Source organism: Eurosta solidaginis, chromosome X (assembly GCF_040869045.1).
Source record: "Eurosta solidaginis isolate ZX-2024a chromosome X, ASM4086904v1, whole genome shotgun sequence".
Classification (NCBI taxonomy): Eukaryota; Metazoa; Arthropoda; class Insecta; order Diptera; family Tephritidae; genus Eurosta; species Eurosta solidaginis.
Window position 1 is genome coordinate 203,254,969 of NC_090324.1, and position 9,266 is coordinate 203,264,234.

General features: G+C 44.4%; 1 pseudogene; it reads left to right on the forward strand.

Moving 5' to 3' along the window:
- Nucleotides 1-7,174: 7,174 nt before the first annotated feature.
- On the forward strand, nucleotides 7,175-8,945 carry LOC137235377 (alpha-soluble NSF attachment protein-like; annotated as a pseudogene).
- Nucleotides 8,946-9,266: the final 321 nt, after the last annotated feature.

Sequence of the window (9,266 nt, forward strand, 5' to 3'; positions counted from 1 at the left end):
CCAGCAAGGGATTTAAGGATTTTATTATGGCTCTGGAGTTTCGGAACAATTGCGGCTGCATGCTCACCAAAATGTAGATCCTGATCAAGCGTCACACCCAAGATTTTGGGGTGTAGGACAGTCGGTAGCGTAGTGCCATCGACGTGGATGTTCAAAATGGTCGACATTTGGGACGTCCATGTTGTAAATAAGGTTGAGAAGGATTTAGTCGGTGATAATTCCAGGTTTCGCGAGGCGAAAAAACTGGAGAGATCAGGGAGGTAGCCGTTTATTCTGTTTCAAAGCTCATCGATTTGTGGGCCTGGGTCTCTGGCCATTATTTTGCAGTCATCGGCGTAGGAAACGACAGTAATTCCTTCTGGTCGCGAAGGCAGCTTAGATATGTAAAAATCAAACAAAAGTGGGGATAGGATACCACCCTGTGGCACCCCTTGTTTAATTCTTCTTGGTTTTGATGCTTCGTTTCTAAATTTCACCACCTTTTAAGACATGGGGGAAGGGTAGACCCTTCCAGGTATCAAAAGCTTTTGATAGGTCTAGCGCAACGAGTACCGTTCTATGATGGGGTTTTTGATTTAAACCGCAATTTATCTGGGTGCTAATGGCATTTAGTGCGGTGGTGGTGCTATGGAGTTTTCTAAAGCCATGCTGATGACAGGCTAGCTGCAAATTTCCTTTGAAGTAGGGGAGCAAAATGGCTACAAGCTTCTTGTCTAGGATAGGAGAGATATCGGGCGATATGACTCTCCTATGTTAACAGGTTTCCCAGGCTTTAGTAGCGGGACCACCATTCCCATTTTTCGGGAATGACAAAGGTGAAAAGAGACAGCTTGAAGACATGTGCTAAATATCTGAAACCCTCTTTCCCTGGGCTTTTAAGCATCGGCATGGCTATGCCGTCTGAACCCACTGCTTTGGATGGTTTAGCATGACCGATGGCATCCTTAAGCTCTTTGACGGTAATGGTAATGGGTGACGCGCTGAATTTATGTTTATGTGCGTGTCTTTTGGCCCTCCGTCTATCTTTGTCGACCGTAGAATGCATTATATATTGTCGGCAAAAAGCGCTCGCGCATTTTTTCGCATCCGACAGCACTTTATCGCCAAAGGCGATGGAAACTTTGTCATTGTGCCTAGTCCATAGGGACTTTACGGTGGTCCAAAATTTACCCACACCGGCAGAGAGGTTACAACCGCTTAGGTGCTCCTCCCATTTCGCCCGCTTGTGTTCATCCACAAGCAGTCTGATGCGTTGGTTTATATCCCTTATTTGGGGGTCGCCGGGATCGAGCTGTCTTAAAAGGCCACGTTCTCTCCCTAAATTTGCGGCCTCCGCCAGAAAGTGGGGCCGAATCTCGGGAATTCTACCGGCGGGAATGAAGCGAGCCGAGGCGGATTCAATGACCTTGCGGAAAGCACGCTTAGCGCAGCAAAGCGGTTGTCTGTAAAGGATTTGTATTCGCCCCACTTTCCTTTTTTAAAGTTTATGAAAGTGCGTTTTTCTGTGACGATGAAGTCGGCGATACGCTTGAGCGAAATAAGTATAGGCAGGTGGTCGGATGCAAATGTTACCATCGGCTGCCAGTTGACGCAGTTTACGAGTTCTGCGCTCACGATTGATATATTTGGCAAACTGTAACAGCTTCCTACTATACGTGTGGGGGCGTCTCCGTTTATTGTGCAGAACGTCGTTTCTTCTATTTGATCCGCCAGCATCTCACCCCTACTGTCCGCCCGCAGGTTTGAATGCCATAGATCGTGATGGGCATCGAAATCGTCTAAGATAATGCGATTGTTGCCAGTGAGTAAGGCGCTGATATTAGGGCGGTATACACTGGGACAACAGGTGGCAAGAGGGATGTAGATGATGATTTCTAGGTTTGCATCGCCTGACCGGACAGATAGGCCTTGACGTTGTAAGACACTGTCCCTGTGGCCGATGTCGGGATCAAATATATGATATTGCACAGAGTGGTGTATGATAAACGCGAGGCCGCCTCCATTTCCGCTCTCGCGTTCTTTTCTGTGGACATTATACCCAGAACAGGTCTGCAGAGCAGATATTGATGTGAGTTTAGTCTCTTGAATCGCATTAATGCGGATGTTGTGCCGCTTCATGAAATCGACTACCTCCGTGATCTTCCCAGTTAATCCATTACAGTTTAACTGCAGAATTCTGAAGTGCATGAGGGGAGACGTCGTCACTCTGGAAGTAAGTGACGGGTGACTACGCCTGGGTTGTGGAAGGCTAGGACGAAACTGCTGTTGTGGCCCTGGGACTGGACGTCCTTGGGTAAGCATTGGGGTAGCCGGTGTATTTGGGTATGCGGCCTGGCAACATGGCCGCCGGGAGGTTGCCGTCGCGGAGACCAGAACATCTAGGAAAGTGGCACCGTCCATGGCAAGATCTGCATTGGGCGGATGTCGCAAACATATATATTCCGTGCTGGCGAACGGTGCAAATGCAGGTAGGGACTAAGGGTCTGTTTCACTGACCTACACAATTGCTGCCGGAAAAGAGTGGGGGGGGGGGGGGGGGGGGGGGGGGAAGACGGGGGCAGGGGCTGATGCTCCCGACTCTACTACGGAGATTGTAGGTATCCTTCCCGGAGCAAGAGAATATGGAGCAGTCCCGCTGCAAGGAGCTGCTGGGAGGATGACAATTTGTGGGAGGGACGCAACAAATTAAATGGGGTTACACTGAAATGACGGTCCTTGGTCGGGAAAAATCCCGAGTCGCTCCGGTACATAGAACCGACTGCCTTGGAAAGCGTAGGTTCAGTTGGTCTTATATGAATATCAATAGAAATTTGACACGCCCAACACTTTTATTTAATTGTCTGATCAACACCCTAGATTGATGAGGAGTGTGATGACTAGTACTTAGGACCTGCCTAATTAATTTCTAGCTTTTAGTATTATTATTACTTCATGTAAGTACTGTTTTCAATAAAACCGTTTAACTTAAAATTTTTTATACCTTTCATGAAAATGAAATGGTATATTAATTTCGTCACGAAACCCAAAATTGTAAGTCCTTAAAGGAAAATAGATAGGTCCACCATTAAGTATACCGAAATAATCAGGATGAAGAGCTGAGTTGATTTAGCCATGTCCGTCTGTCCGTCTGTCCGTCTGTCTGTTTGTATGCAAACTAGTTCCTCAATTTTTGAGATATCTTGATAAAATTTGGTGAGCGGGTGTATTTGGTTGTCCGATTAGACATTTGTCGGAGCCGGCCGGATCGGACCACTATAGCATATATGCTCCATACAACCGATTTTTCAGAAAAAGAGGATTTTTGTCATATCTTACTCAATTTAACAGATTGAAGCTTCAAACTTCACCATATAATTTCGTATATTGTACATATTGTTGCCTGAAAAAATTGATGAGATCGGTCATATATATAGTATATATCCCCCACAACCGATTGTTCAGATAAGAAACTTTTCGTAATTACTGCCCTATTTTAAAAGCTAGAGGCTTCAAATTTCAACGAATGCTTACGCATATAGCATATATTGTTGTCTGAAAAAACATAAAGATCGGTGGTATATATAGTATATATATGGTGGTATATATAGTATATATATATAGTATATATATATATTTTCGCAATTTTAGCCCCATTTTAACAGCTAGAAGCTTCAAATTTCACCGAATGCTTACGTATATAGCATATATTGTTGTCTGAAAAAATCATAGCGATCGGTTGTATATATAGTATGTTGCGGGGGGAATGTGGCACCCGGGTCGTGGAGCGCAATCGCACGCAAATAAAAGAAATAAAAAAGAGACGAATTAGTACCGATTCGTTACAATTTATTTATAAAAGATAAATATTTTACAATAATTGTTTATACAAGTGAAGCACTCACAAACTTCCTGGTCGTTAGGACAGTTAATTACTTCACAAGATAAATAGCTTGAATATGCCGCCGTGCAATTGGAAAGAAATTAGTTGACTTACACAATGCACTTAACACATTAAAATTTATGCACGGGATTAATTGCAAATAGCAAATTGAAACTTAAAAATTAAGTGACAATGGCAGAATAAATTCACTTTGCTTTAGAACACAATTTAAGATTTACTTGTGAAAATTATATTAAATAGTTGGGAAACTCACCTGGGGCTGGCTGCTGGCGCTTGAACGTTCCAAAATAGAAAAGAAAGATTTAAAACGAAAAAGGTCCGCACCACCTGCCGATAGCTAACTTTCGTCGAGTTTTTCCCCTTTGAAGTTAGCGCTCGGCAGGGGTGGGCCGTTACCGGTAAATAATAATATTGCCAAAAATGTGCATTAGGGTGGTAGCGAATATTTAGGCTGGTTGCCTAAACATGCCGGCCCCCTTGCGGCGAGCAACTCGAAAGAGCAAAAAAAACTGATGAGTACGCCAGCAACCATCCCAAGGCGTGACGACTTAAATAAATTAAATAACTTAAATAAATTAAAATTCCAATGTGATATCCTGTGAACTCCCGGTCTCCACTAATGCAGCCTCTCTGGGCGGAGCTGTGAATAAAAAGGGAAAAGTTAGTGTTCATGTACGTGGGGTTGCTTGGTTTTAAAATGCACCTTGTGGTATAGTTAAAGTTTTTATAGTGGGTGGGCTCCGGACACGACGAGGCCGAAAATTTTGGATTGGGTGAGGAGTCCGCCGACAGTCGACGCGGGTGTGCCGCCGACCATAATACTGGCCTAGACGTCGGCGCCCAAAGTGAGCAACACTGGCGACGATCGGTAAAACGTCGGATCGGCCAGCTTCATGAACTGGAATGGGGCCGCTACCGACGGGTCCAGATTTGCCGTAGGGTTTAACCTGGCATAGTTTGCTATTACGGTGGCTTGGGTCGTGATCTTTCCCGCTACCCCATACTTCCCTCGAAGAACGACGGTGCACCTCGAAAGACGTGCGGTATTGTTACGCTCCAGGTGTAGATCCTTGCACAAATTGGCATCGATAATGCTGGTGGGAGCGCAGGCATCTAACAGGGCGCGGACCAGGTGTAAACGGCCTCCTGCCTCAATTAGGACTATGGCTGTCGGCGCGATGGCGATCAATGCTCGAGTTATAGTCGGTGCCGCTAAATTGTCCGGGAGTCGACCACTTCTGAAGCCGGCTGGGGTTGTTGTTTGGCGCACGAGGGTGGTTGTGGTACCCTCCTTGCATGGTTGATACGGGGCCGCTCTGCCAGTGGAGCGTCGGGTCGAGCGGAACGGACGCGGCTCCGCGCCGCCCCGGCGCCTACTGCCATTGCGGTGCGATGGGCGGAAAGGACGTTTCTCCGCGCCATCCCCGTGTTCCATGTGTCTCTGATTACTTTTCTGCTTCTCATGCTGAAGCAGTGGTCGGAAGGATCGTGCTTCTCCACTGGTCGTTGGCGCGATGGCTAAGGCTGCGGCACTTCGGGCGATCTCCTCCATCTCTTCCTCCTCATCTGCTACTTGTTGTGCCCATGATCGGGTGTCCTCCGTGATATGAATGGAGAGCACTTCGTCGGCGCTTGCTTCCTCGTCGTGCTCGTCGTGGTAGGTAGGGCGTGGCTGCGGTTGCTCATCCTCTATATGCAGCGTAGTGTGGTGTGGCTCCCGGCATCGGTGGCAACGGTCGCGGCTGGGGCATATTTCCAGCCGATGGAACGGCGATAAACAATTGGGGCAGTGCCGGTGTATGAGGACGGCCCGGAGGCGTTCTTCTGCCGATATTCCCCTGTACAGCGGGCATAGTCGTATGCCGTGATTCTTATGGCACAACCGGCAGGAGACGGTGAAGGAGTCAACGCGTTGCTCCATCTTGTTGCGTTTGACTGAGAAGCCCGTCATTCTGGAACGGGAATTTGTTATTACTGGTTTTGACTCCAGGGGGTTGGGTGGCATATGAGCGGGTACTGGTAACTTATTGGCTGAGATTGTGGTTGGCGTACTCGGGATAAGGGATATATGTGGAGTGCATAATCTTATTAGGTTATTCTGCCGACACATTGACGTGCAGTGGTTGGACCCACTATGAGGTTTAGTAAACTTTCATTGAGATACGCCTAAACGTATCTTTAATTTTGAAAATCTTTTCATCAGAATGAAAATTCTGATGTTGAAACAATCAATAGTAAAATTAAGAATTATTAAATATAGACTTAGGACAAACTATATTTTTTTTGGTGTTTGCCTAAAGCAGGCGATACGCGATAATATACGGTATCTCACGGTAAACCCGTGTGTTGTCACGGCTCCTTGTAATTGCCCTACAAAAAGTTGGTCACAAACCTTACCCACGCCCATGCAAATGTGACTATGAATATAACCTATGAATGACTGTAAAATGACTAGTCAAATGACGTCGTGCAGATAAAATATGCGACAGATGGAAAGAGGCCTTTATCCGCTGTCTGGGAACACTCTTGGTGTTGATTTGGGCCATGTTGTGTGAGAATCACAAATTGTGGTGTATTTGTTGATTTCAACACAACCCTGGCGGGAATAGCCTACACTATCGAGTGTGGCAATTTGTAGCGCTGTCAGCTGATAACTCTTCCACTCATCGGAATGAGGCAGCTATGCGGTGCTGCCAATTTGGCAGCGTAATGAGACATAATGGACATGTCATGCAATTATTTAGGGAAAGCTCGCGTCAGAGTCCTGACGCGGCATAAAATTTATAGTCTTATCGAAAAAGTTTAATTTCTCCCTTGTTTGTAGTATCGAAAGCATATATGACACTACTTTATTCTTGCTTGGATTTCAAGCTAAAAGGACTGACGAAACTTTATCGGAAGTTCAGTACACAAAAACAATTCCTATCATGAAAGCGAGACCACTATTGAGTGTGACATGTTTCTGTTTATGTTTTACGTTTTGACTGTGCACTAACCTTTTAACAATGAAAACCATGCAAATAAACCGCGAAACTTATTTCGGTCTCGAGTGGTTCACCCTTTTGTTTTCACAAGAAAGTTGATTTTGATTGTGTTTATGTACCACATTGTCAAAGCAAAACAAATTTTTCATTTGTCGGAAAAAAGTAAAGTTATTCGGGTACTAACACCCGAGTTTGTTGGATCCCGCAGATCCGACTTGTGATCCCATGGGGTCGCGCGCAATGTGTTTACGGCGTAAGAAAAGACAAAAGCAAATGTCATCGAGTGGCAACCTTGATTCGTTCATTCAAAATGTCATTCATTCATGGAAATGAGTATAGAGACATTTTGAATGAATTTTCACTATCAAGGAAACTTGTGCTGGGTAAGTATACTAGTATCGTTCCATTTTTATAATATTATAAATTTTCTAATTTCTTATTCCTTTTTTTTTCATTTCAGCAAACAACTGGTGAGTGATAGCATATACACATACCTTCCGTGAATCACTGTGCGTTTGATTCACTGATTAGTAAATGCGCATTTAACTATTTACGTAGCCATTGTGTGTGCTGCGTATGGTTAGTTTGGGCCAAATCTTCCACGCAAAACAGGCAAGGTGCTCAATATATGAATATGGGTGACAACATTTTGTTTGATCATCTAATCAAAAAACATCATAACGATCCACGCATGAATGACTATCATGAATTTCATCGCGCTACATCTATGCAGAAAAGTATACCATTGAATGTGGCATCACTTTGGAATTATAAGCTATTGGCTGTACAGACGGGCATACATCATTATTATGGCGTTGATTTCTGGCAGCATTGTGCACTAGATTTTTTTCTCGCCAGCTTCTAATGTTGCGGGTTTCAACCTGTTAGAGACGTTGGTATTAAGCCTAACGCATGGAGTTTATATGTCGAAAGTATATAAATTTAATTAATCAACACCACCACCTGATGCGCTACGTGGCGGCCATAATGCATCCGGATCGTTTGGTCTCAAGCAACCCTTAAACTTCACTTGGCTCATACTTCGCGCATTGACTCCTTGTTTCTGTGCATTAAGTCCTGTGTATACTGAAAATTTAGAGCGCAGAAGCAATGCCGCTACGTCACTGACCACTTTTGTCTGCAATCTCTAGGCTAAGCCTATTTTCATATGTATATGTTTACGCACATTGCGATACTTAGCACATATTAGGCAGACGTTTATTTAAAAATGTAGGGATGTAGTTTCGATCTCATAATACCCGGATGTAGTCGCAATTGGTTCGAATAAGGTGTAAGATGCCATCGAATGTTATCAACGCGCTGGTAATATGTTTAAAATGTCCAAAAATTGGGCAAAAGCTGGCGAGTGCTTTTGTGAGGCAGCTAATTTGCATGCACGTGCTGGCAGTCGCCATGATGCTGGCGTTGCTTATGTAGATGGTTCCAATTGTTATAAGAAAATCGATGTGGAAAGCGCTGTTACATGTTTGCTAAGAGCAATTGATATCTACACCGATATGCGTCGCTTTACTATGGCGGCAAAGCATCATCAGAGCATTGCAGAAATGTATGAAAGTGATCCTGGAACGCTGGATAAAGCTGTGCAACACTACGAACAAGCTGCTGATTACTTTAAAGGCGAAGAATCGGTTAGTTCAGCTAATAAATGTATGTTGAAAGTCGCTCAATATGCCGCGCAGCTGGAAGATTACGAAAAGGTCATTTGAGCGTTGATTTGTTAAATGCTCAACATGTTATTGAGAAATATACACAGCAATATCCGGCATTCCAAGATTCGCGGGAATATAAACTTATTAAGGTGCTCTGCGAACACTTGGAAGAGCAAAACATCGAAGGCTTCACAGAAGCGGTCAAAGATTATGATAGCATTTCACGTCTAGATCAGTGGTATACCACAATATTGCTTAGAATTAAGAAGGCCGCCGATGAGGATCCCGATTTACGATAAATTTATCATTAAAATTATTACAATTGTATATTTAAATACAAAACTAACATTATTCCAAATAGTGAACGTATAAAGCAAACAGTGAAAGCAAAATTTTTAAAATTCCTCATCACACGCCATTAACTTTCAATAGCGAATGTAATGGATGTTGGCAGACTTCCACTTCCCACTTTCCTTTTTTGAAGTTTATGAAAGTGCGTTTTTCGGTGACGATGAAGTCGGCGGTACGCTCGAACGAAGTAAGTATGGGCAGGTGGTCGGATGCCAATGTTACCATCGGCTGCCAGTTGACGCAGTTTACGAGTTCTGCGCTCACGATTGAGATATCTGGCGAGCTATGACAGCTTCCTACCATACGTGTGGGGGCGTCTCCGTTTATTGTGCAGAACGTCGTTTCGTCTATTTGATCCGCCAACATCTCACCCCTACTGTC